The sequence below is a fragment of the Pteropus medius genome, unplaced genomic scaffold (genome assembly GCF_902729225.1).
Source record: "Pteropus medius unplaced genomic scaffold, Ma_sr-lr_union100, whole genome shotgun sequence".
Lineage (NCBI taxonomy): Eukaryota > Metazoa > Chordata > Mammalia > Chiroptera > Pteropodidae > Pteropus > Pteropus medius.
Genome location: NW_024349801.1, coordinates 14,321,730 through 14,333,414, shown reverse-complemented (window position 1 = coordinate 14,333,414; position 11,685 = coordinate 14,321,730). Strand labels below are relative to the sequence as shown.

Below are 11,685 nucleotides of genomic sequence, written 5' to 3'. Positions count from 1 at the left end.
GGGAATAGAGTTCAGAAATAACCAGGGAAGAAAAAATATATAAGGAGACAGCATCATGAACTGACCAGCTTGGGAAATATTCTGGTATTCTGGTGAGCTTGAAAAATTGGGGTTGACTAGATAGGTGTATGTGAGTGATTTTGAGGCTGAGAATTACAATGGAGCAGGTTTTAGAGGGTGTTTTTTAAAGTGTGTTGCAAAAACACTAAATATCTTGAATCTTACATTTGTAAGTGTATAGTATTAAAATGCTGCACAGCAGATTTCTAGAACTTATTCATCTTGCATAAATGAAACTTTATATCTGTGGCACATCTTCCCATTCCTCCCTCACCCCCAAACCCTAGTAACCACCATCCAAATCTGATTCTATGAGTTTGACTTTTTCCGATATCTCATATAAGTAGAATCAGGCAGTATTTCTCCTTCTGTGACTGGCTTATTTCACTGCATAAAGTCCTCAAGATTCATCCATGCTGTTACATAAGGCAGAATGTCCTTCTTCTTAAAGTTGAATAATATTTAACTGTATGTATACACCACAGTTTCTTTATCCATTCATCAGTTGAAGGACATTTAGGTTGTTTGCAAATCTTGACTACTGTAAATTGAATGTAAAATGGTGCAGGCTCTGTGGAAGACGGTACAGAGGTGCCTTAAAAATTAAAAATAAAAGGCATCGAGTCTATGGCCATGCCACCCTGTATGTGCCCGATCTCGTCTGATCTCAGAAGCTAAGCAGGGTCGGGCCTGGTTAGTACTTGCATGGGAGACCACCTAGGGGTACCAGGTGCTGTAGGTATTTAAAAAAAAGGCATTGATAAGAAGCTTTTTATGTTATGTTCTTTGTGGCTTTGTTTTCATCTATTGAGAGCAAGAGGAAAAGAGGGAGAGAATAAGAGAGAGAGAACAGAGAGTGAGAAAGAGATTGAGTGAATGAATGATACCTAATTTACATTTGGATCATCACTCTATGAAGCATATCGGGTGTCTGAGTTCAAGTTGCTGCTGAGTCTCTTATTAGCCATGGGAATGCAGACATGTCCGACATTCTCTGTGCTTTAGTTTACCTAATGGGAGTATACCAATTTTACTTCTCAGTACTCTTTGGATGATCATACAAGATAAACTCAGTACATTACTTATGTGATGCAATTTACTGTTTACAAGGTCTGTTCTCATATGTCGTTATTATTCTACACCTGCTTGGGCATATTTTGTAATGGCAGAGACCAGCCAAAATATCTATCAGAGGTTTTCTTTTGCCTGCATGAGGAGTTAAAATATGACCACCGAGATTGCCTGCTGAGACAATCAAAACAAATATTTACTTAGGCTAGTGATGATCAATGTCTTCTGAGTAATAAGGAAATCGAGTTCAACACTCAGGATAAAGCTGAGGCTCTGAAACTAAGCAAAACAATATTACTTAATGTACTCCCCCACATAATTGCTTGTCTTCTGCTGCAATTTTCACAATACAAGGATCATTTATGTGCACTTATACATTTTACTGTTGACTGCATGACAGTACAACACATCGGGGAAAAGGGAAGCCACAGTAATAAGAATTCATCAAACATCCACAATTGCTCCTTAAAAAAAAAAAAGGCTCTAAGGAGATTCTTAACACCAAACCCATTTATGAGCTGTCAGAAACTGTCACAGACAAAGCCTGGAAACTGGAATTGGGACTGAGTTCAGCTCTTGCTTCAACTGCTAAGTATTCAGGGCTATTAAGTATTCACAAAATCTCAAGGGGGAAAAAAGGGCAAGGAGAAAAGTGTTATCGCCCACTGTCTCACAGAGGAGTTTGAAGAACTCCTCGAAAAGGTCAGCATCTCTCACGGCAAAGCAGAGACCTAGAAGACAGAAGACAGATTTGGTAGATTTGTTGCAAACCTCCCTTTGGGGAACGCGATCCTTAATGAGGCTTCAAAACTGAAGTCTCACGAGGATGTTGGAGACGGACTGAAATCAGATACATAATATTATTGGGCCTGGAGCACAGCTGTTTGCTGCTTCCCCCAACTTATTCAAATTGAATCAGTTAGGTCTTATTAGGTATTAATGTTAAAATCATTTGATAAAAGTATCAGTTTGTCTTTTCCCAATGATTATTAAATTGTATGTACCCATAAAGGCTGCTGGAAAATCGGTCCTGAGCCACTTCAGGACAGAAAGTCTCAAGGCACAGAAAGGACAACGGAAGTTTTTCTTTTGCTGATTCTTTCATATGACAGGATTCTTTCATAGGTTGGACCCCGATGAATGAGTTACTTATCCTGCCAAAATATTCCTCCTCAGAGAGATTCTTTGTCTTTCAGGTCTATCAGCTATAACCACTTGTGATCATCCTGGAGCCAGGTTGGTGTGGTGGCAAAGCATGGTGATCAGTAGCATTCTATAATCCTCCAATCAACTCTCAGGTCTCTGATGTGCCTGTGTCGCAGGGCACGACGTTCACAAATGGCTCTCTGGGGTTATAAATTTGGTGTGTCTGTTTTTCTTGTTCCCCGCCGCTTTCCCTTGCTGCAGTGGTCCCAGCATGGTTTACTGAAGCCCTGCCGTTAGTTGACTTGTTTCCCCTGTTAAATGAGACAGCAAAGCTGGTGGTCTGGACTGAGAGGAATCTCTTCCCCTAGCAGAGAAACAGCTCTGGCAAAGGCTCATCTGAAGAGCAGCCCTTTGTTGTGCAGAAGGCTCCGAGAGTATTTTATAAACATTACTCTTCCCATCATGGTGCCCCGAGCCGCAGAAGACCCTTTCTTAGTTCTTCACCGTGAGGACTTGGAGTGATTCCTGGAGATAAAATCTACAAAAGTGTGAAGGTCCTTTTTAAGCTGTGACCTCCAGGAGCTTCTCACTCCCACCCTGGACCACATTCAGCCTCCGGCAACTAGACAAAATCACCATTTAAGTGTTCCTACCATCTTATGGCTCTAACAATTGTTCTGGTTTAGCAGATCTGCTGTATCTCTCTGGATATGCTCTCTCTCCATGCTTCAGTGGTTTGTTTTGCCCTGTGACTTCAGTTGTCTCATGATTAGATTTCAGTTTGTCCAGTTTTTCTTGTTCCAGGATGGGAGTGAAGACATTCAAGTTCTTTATCTACTGGAGCTGAAACTAAAATCTCACTCTTTTTCTTAAGATAGTTATTCTTTATATAAATTTCTATACTGAATTTTTTTCCTTTCATATGGCTTTATAAATAAACTCATAAAAATATTGATCTAAAAAATTTGATTGCTTGTTTATTTCCTGAATCAATAACTACATTGTCCAAAGAAGACAAAGAGTCAAGGAAATGCTTCTTCACCATTTATAACTAATTTATATGCTTTTGAGTCACCTATTCCTGAAATTCTATATAGAGACACTTAACAACTTGAATAGATAAAATAACGCCTTCGGAGTCTTAAGAAAAACAAGGAAAAAACATTGTGCTGAAGCAAAATTTTCAACAGTGTCAAGAGATTATAGGAGACATGGGGAGGAAAAAAAGAGACCAAAGAGAATTGGTTTTCCTTCCGGTTGACAGGAGTGTGCACTGTGTGTCTGAGTCCCCGGGTAGTTAGCATAGAATCACAGACTAGTAGCAGAGAATGTACACCCAAAACCCCTAGCACCACAGCACCTTACCTGGGATTGCTTTGTATATTCCTCGAACTCACGGGAGGTTCTGAGTCACTGAAAGTTGTTGCTTCCCCTCTTTCTTGTTTTGTTTGGTTTTATTTTTAAGAGATTCTATAAACACCCCCTACCCTTGTTAATAACATGTTACAGGGGCTATCCCTATGAAGGGAATATATTCTGGGCCATATGGAGAGAGCTTAAAACTGCCAGCACGTCTTTTGATGACTAGCAGAGCATGCTGTGACTGGGGCGATTGCTTCGTGCACATTCCAAAGTGCTAAGTCAACGGCTCTTGCTTCTTTTGTTCTACAAGACAGTACAAAACCCATGCCTTATTTCATATTTTTAATCATTTTTTTTTTGGTCTGTAGTGTATCAAATAGTCACAAATCAGCAAGGTTACATGTTAATGCTCCCAATTATGTCTCAAGAAAAAAAAATTAAAACAATGGAAGAGCAGGTGTGTGTGAACATATGTGAGTGTGTGTTCAGGATGGTAAAACATGGAAAAATAGCACTGAAAGTTTTCGAAATGCATAGTTATAAGAATAGCTATAGTTATATTAATTTGGGGGGAAAATGTACAAAATTTAAAAAGTGCATGACCAAGAAATTAGCAGATGATTGAACTCCTGTCTCTTTTCTCTCTCTCTCTGATTTCACACTTGTAGCAATGACTGTACTGCACTAAGATATTAAAATTCTGGCCCTGCCTGCTTCATCTGCACACACCAATATATAGAAAAAATATTCAATAAGAATGAGTTCAGTGAACTGCAGTCATGATCACACAGATTTTGAAACCTCTCACTGGAATTTGGCAATTTGTCTTTTAAGTCTCTTCCTAGCATTGTGCAGAATTTACATAATATCTGACTGCTTGATTCACTTCTTGTGAACCGCACGCCTTTTGATAGCTTGAAATCTTGCGCCTCCCTGCTCCATCCTGCCTGGGACGTGAATCATCCCTTTGTCCACACTGTATACAATGCCTGTCCCTTAATCACTTAGTAGCTCATCAAATAGTCACTTGGCTATCAGCCTGACTATGGTGGCACCGCTGTGCTTGTGTTCAAGTAACCCTTATTTTACTTAACAATGCCGCATTCACGTAATTTTTACTACAGTATGTTGTTATAATTATTCTATTATTATTGTTAATCTCTTACTGTGCCTAACTTACAAATTAAACTTTATCATAGGTATATATGTATAGGAAAAACACGTAGTATATATAGGGTTTGGTTACTATCTGTGGTTTCAGGCATCCACTGGGGGTCTTGGAACGTATTCCCTGTGGATAAGAAGAAAAAGCTGTCTTTGTTATTTAAGCCACCCAGTCTATGGTAGTTTTGTGATAGCAATCTGAACAGACTAATGTTGTAAATATACCACATTTTGTTTATCTATTCATTTGCTAATGGACACTGGATTGTTTTTACTTTTGGGTAATGTAAATATGTTGCAAAAGATGTTGACATAAGTATCTGTTTGAGTTTGGAAGTATTCTCTCTTATATTTTTGGGGAGAGTTTAAGAATAATTGGTATTAATTTTTCTTTCAGTGTTTGATAGAATTTACCCATGAAGCCATCTGGTCCTGGAATTTTCCATGTTTGGATTTTTTTTTTTATTGCTGATTTAATCTCCTTATTTGTTATTGGTCTATTCTGGCTTCCTATTTCTTCCTAATTCAATTTCGGCAGATTGTATGTTTCCAGGAATTTTTTTTCTATTTTTTCTAGGTTTTCCAGTCTGCTGGCTAATTGTGCATAATAATCCCTTTGATCCTTTCTATTTTGAGGCATCTACTCTAATGTCTCCTCTTTCATTTATGATTTTGTGTATTTGAGTCCTCTCCCTTTCTGTAGTCTAGCTAAGGGTTTGTCGATTATCTTTCAAAAAAAATCAACTTAGTCTTCTTACAAAAGACTATACTCTGTCATGTGTGGTCACTGAATGCTCTGTTCCTTATCTAGTGTCTTGCTAGTATTTTAACTGGGATTTCCTTGAATATGAAGAGTTAAACAACAAACGAAAACACTTCTGAAAGTGTTTGCAGTTTGACTCTGTGCTAGATTACTTCTTCAACCCTTAGCTTGGTCGTCTGAAGCTTAGAGACTAGCCTACAGGGAAGGCTTGGGACTTCTCAGAGATTCCCTCATACACGTGGGTGCTTTTGAATGTCCTAATATCCCAAAGAATTCCCTAGCTTTCCCTCTTGTGCCTTGTGCAGTTTATTGTATGTTTCATTCACAATCTGTTGCCCCAAGCATCTATGAGTTGTTAATTCACCTTACAGTTTTTTTCAAGGGATGCCCAGAGCTTATCCTGCCTCAGTTCCAAGACAACTGAAACAGAGGCAAGAGCCTTGCATCCATCTTTCAGGGAGCCCCGGAGAAGTTAGAAGAGTCACAGTAATCTGTAAATAAGGTTTGCTTTGCTCCCTCCAGAACCAGGAATCAGGATCCTACGCTGGGATTGTGGGCTGTCATTTTTAAGAATGACACCATTCTGGTGGGAGAAGTTGAAGCAAGGACAAGTAAAAATTCCGCAAAGCATTTCTACCCTTTTTAAGTTGCTCCCTTCTTGATTCAGTGTTCATTTGGTTGCTGTAAACCTCTGACTGTTTACTGAAGTTTTGACAAAGTTTGTTATGACAGTTTCTTTCTTAGTTTCTTTCTTTCTTTCTCTCCCTTCCTTCCTTCCTTCCTTCCTTCCTTCCTTCCTTCCTTCCTTCCTTCCTTCCTTCCTTCCTTCCTTTCCTTCCTTCCTTCCTTCCTTCCTTCCTTCTTTCCTTCCTTCCTTCCTTTCTTTCCTTCTTTCTTTCTTTCCTTCTTTCTTTCTTTTTCTTGTTGATGTTTCTATGGGCAGGTGAGATTCTGGGCCTGCCTTCCCCATCATTTTCCTGATGTTACTATCCTATAGATATTTTTAATCTTTTTATTTTGAAATGTATACTTAGTGAAAGTTTATAAAGATAGTTCAAAGGATGCTCATATTTGCTTTTCCTAATGCTCATTTATAGATGTATTTTTTACCATGCATGTAAGGGTAGAGTCTTATTAGAGAAAATGAGAAAAAAAAATAAGATATAATGTTCCCACACACAATATTAGAAGTAGAGGGATGGCATAAAAGTAAGGAAATAGCAGCACAAAAGGAGCCTAAAAACTCACATTTTGTCAAGCTGTGTGTTGCCCCCAAGAACAGTTAAAAAACTGCCACTAAATCTTCACCATTCTACTTTAACCATATACAATTGCTTGGGGCTGTCTGTCACATTTTGAAACTACAGTCGAACAATATTCTGTGTAGAAAAATAAATTTGAATTTAAAAATATTTTTTCTGTATAATTATTTTATATGTATATATATTCTCTGATTATTTTATAGCCACTGCAGTGAAAGTACATTTTCTGAAATGTAAGTAATATGCCATCTATTATTTTTATTACTTATTTAAACAAAAGTAATTCCATAGATTTTAGACTTTGTTGTTTCAAAGCATGACGTTTTAAAGATAAATGAAATAAGAATTAAATGATTTTGATGAAATCAGAGATATAAATCCTCAAAAGCAAAGATCCTGACTTCATTAAACAAGTTTAAACATTAAGAATTTGATATGTGTATCTCTGCATGTATGTGTTTAGACAAGGAACGATATATTTCCCAAATAAAATTAAGTGGTCATAAATCAGGTAATCATAATTTCCTGAGAAATTCTTCTATTAACTATTTAAAAGTTGCCCCCAAATACAGAAATCATTTGAATTTAATAGTAACCTCTACTCTTCTATAATTAAGATGTTTTTGATTATGTGATTTTATCACTGTCCTAGATTCAATGAAGAAATACAAAAAAATGTGGTGTATGACAGTGATATTGAGACATTTAATCCTAGCACTAATATTTTTGCAACATGTAATATTTAAAACATGATGAAATATTATGGCATATTTTGATTCTATTTGGTAGTCTCTTTTGCATCCTGTCACATTAATTTGACTGGATTGCATGTTTTATGACAATCCATATAATATAGTAAATTTAATCATGTTTATTACTGAATTAAAAGGAAATGAATGTTGTTATTGGCTAAGGGAAACATGCACACTTAAATTGAGACATATATTAAAAGCTTATTAAAGAAAATCAATATTAATTTCCTTCTGAGTTTGAAATTTAGAGAAATTTAATAAATATCATCTTGTCAGTTTTACTAATTTTTTATGTAGTATTAATGCAGAGGATTGGAGTCAAACAGATCTACTATTATATTAAGCAGCACATTTACCTTCTCTGAGACTCAGTTTCCTCATTTGTAAATTTAAGAGAAAAACTAATATCAAGTAATATTAATAGGGATACATTTTAATATTTAATTATTTAGAAGTCTTAGCATGCTAAAAAATATTAAATACTTAAAGTGGGAGCTGATGATAAATCTTGGGTCAGAGTGGAAGAGGGAAAACTTTCAGTCAGAGTAAGAGATATAACTCACCTTCCAAGTAAGAAAATGAAAACAAAACAATCATCAAGTTTGATCTTAAAAGACTTCAATAAAACCATTTAGCAACAATTAGAGAATGAACATAGATTTAAAACACAGAAATGGAAAGATAGGTAGATGATACATAGACAGATAGAAAGACAGACAAACAGACCTTTATGTACAAGGCAATAATCTCAACAAAAACTAAAATTTTGACAGTATACGTCACACTTTCAAACCACAATGCAACACAACTGGAATTTAATAATAATATAACGAAATATAACACTGAAAAGAGCATTGGGTAATTAGCATTAGAATTCCATTAAAAAAAAGCCATACAAAATGCTTAATATAATGGAAGTAGTGGCCAACTTCATGCAAATGGAAATGGCAAGAGTTGTCCCTTAATTTTCTGGCATTTAAGAGCTGATGCTTTGCCTTCTCTCCTACTCTTCCCTTCCCGTGGCAGTTAGCAAAATCCAAGGTGGCAGCACCTTTGATGGTCTGACTAAAGACCCACACAGCCTGCGTTGAACCTCCAGTATAACCTATCCTATCTTCTAATACAAATTTTATGGTGGGAGGGAGGAAGGGAGGGAGAGAGGGATGGAGAGAGGTAGGGAGAGATGGAGGGAAGGAAGGAAAGAGAATAGGAAGGAAGGAAGGTAAAAACGAAGGAAATGGGATCAGGAGAACTGCCATGACACCTTTAGAAATAATGTTTTCTAATCAAAGGTAAGACGCATTGTTAGGGCTTTGCCCACTCTAGATAACATATGCAATCAAGCCTTGTCAATGTCCACCTGTCTCATTTCCAGCATCTAAATTTGCAGATTGAATGACTGCATGCAAATTATCTGTAACATGTTTCTTTGTCTTTAGTCTTTGGCAGAGACTAATCTTTGGCTCATATTTTACTCAGCAGAGGTAAATATTAGCTTATAACCTCCTGGGTTTCTTGACTTGCATTGGAGCACAGAAATTTTACTAATGCATGAGTTTATGCTAGCTTGTATTTTTAACCTTTTTTTTTTTTCTTTCATTTTTCCATACCATAGTTTGGAATAGAAATTTAATGGCTAAGGGTTCAGTAATATTAAATCTTTTCAAAACCTACTACAAAGAAATATTACAAAAATTTGTGGCTGATTGTTTTAGTGGCAGTTCAATAATATATACTGCTACTTTGAAATGAATTTAAAATGCCATGTACATTATATTAATTGGATTGCACCTAACCACATTCTGAGCACTTGAGTTATAGGGGAAATGTTTTTGAATTATTTTCACATTACAAGAGGTACCTCTGAGTTAATCATTGTAAATTTATTTCTTTATATGTTTACTTTCCCCCCATTGTATACTATAGTGAGCCATATTTATGCTAATTGCTGCATTTAGATAAGTTTGTATTTACATTTTATGGATACTAGTCACCAAACAGTGAATACTTATATTCTTCACAGATATACTGCTGTAATGTCAAAATGAGATCATTACTTGAAGAAACAATATGCAATGCAAACTTTAATATATTTCCTCAAAAGGGCTATGGAATAAAAATACTGCAGATATTTTACTTGAGTATTAAACATATTAAAATATGCTTTCATAGGAGGAGCATTCATTTATAAAGGAAGTCATATTCATTTCATCTTGCTGATATGGATAATAATCAAATGGAGAGTAATCTGGGTGAGAGCAAATGTAAAAAATGTAAAAAATGTAAAAAATATATGACTTGTACTCATACTGCAGCCATATTCTCAGGTGCAAAGTGCTGTAACTTCCTTGAAAATCATAAAATGGTATGTTGAAAAAAGAGGGGGTTTTGAGATAGCATCAAGTCTCCACAGGGCTGGGAATTCTAACTCAGTTCATAACGGCAGCCGAAAACGGCCTGGCACACACTTGCCATGTTTCCCACGAGCTTGATAGAGAAAAGGCTGGAGTTGTACCCAATGCTTCTAGGGTGAATTCATCCACATAAAGGTTTTTTTGCACCCTAATTATAAACACTGATCTAGTGATACTTTTACATTATTTTACCCGAATGAGGTTCATGCAGACAGAAATTTATTACTGTTTCTCTATCAGAATTTCTCTTGCTTTGGGACATGTTAAGGAGTTTGAATTTTCAGGATTAGGTTTGTTAGAGGTCTCGGTCATTCTCAGGTTAGTATGCTGACTGATAAGAGAAAAGCCATTTGCTCATTCCTTCATCCGTTCATTTATTTGTTCATCTAGCTTGTATTTAGTGAATACAACCCATGTTTCAGGCACAGTGCTAGTTGTGTGTTTCAACTACAGTGTTTAGAGCAATAGGGATGAACTCTGCAGCATTAATGAAAACCAAGGACAAGTCATCTGAAGGATTCTGAATATTTTAAAGACTGAAAAAGAGAAATGAGTAACTGAGTCTCAGAAAGAATAGGAACTAAGCGATTAAGCAGCAGAGGCTTGAGTCTTTAGGAGGATGCCTTAGTCTCAAAATGAGTTTCAACGATCTTTGATCCTTATTGGTAAGATTCTAACCAATCTGTCTTGGGGCATGTGCCCACTCTTCAGATCCTGGGGCTGGGAGAGCAAGGTGGACAGGGAGGCTGACCAGACATATTTTGAGTGTGGGGAGGAAATAGATAAAGATACACACACATATAGTATATCTATGCATATATATGCATAGATATAGTATATTATAGAATATGTGGTATATATACTATTTATGTTCTCTCTATATACACTGATATACTATATATAATATATACTCTATATATGACATATATACTATATTCTTCCTCTCTTCTCTCCATCTCATCTTCCCTCTTTCTTCCTCTATTCCTTTTATATATCGTTTATTTACTAAACAGTAATTTTACTCATACTTATGCCAGAAAATAGGTTATTTTGTGAAAGATATATAAGTTAAAATAGCTCACAACCTAGGAGAGAAAATTAACCAAAAACAAGCAATTAACAATCCACTGTAATTATGGTTAATTAAAAAGATGTAGAAGGAGTTATGAGAACACAGTAAGGTAATGAGATTGACACCAGTTCTGAATCCACAATAGATCAATGTGACTGTATTAAACAAGATAACCCACAAATAATCTATTTTTAGTTGAACTTTTATGTGAAATTTAGTCAGGAAAAAACATTGCTTAAACCAAAGTAATGGCATGTCTCCTACTTACTAATAAGTGTACTCATCTAAATGCAAATCTCTTTTCTCTTTTGCTGCCAGGAAACTCCAGGTTAAATTTGAGGTCATAATGAATTGTATATCTTTCTTATATTTCCACAAATTGTGATTGCATTTTATATATTTCCCAGATCCTGGCACATCTTCTTTTCATAAAAGCAGATAAAATACTGAGTGTTTAATTAAGTAGGGTCCATTATTTATGTGGTGAATAGTACTTAAACTAAAACTTTTAACTATATATCAAATACAAATTGCACATAAATTCATATTGCATATTGCATATATAAAACATATTTTATAATAATTTACAAGTTATTTCAATTAATTTGCTCTTAAAAAT

The 11,685-nt window shown here is 35.8% G+C and overlaps 1 pseudogene; it reads left to right on the top strand.

Annotated features, from left to right (window-relative positions):
• The first annotated feature begins 683 nt into the window (after positions 1–683).
• On the top strand, positions 684–802 carry LOC120623153 (uncharacterized; annotated as a pseudogene).
• The last annotated feature ends 10,883 nt before the right edge of the window (positions 803–11,685 follow it).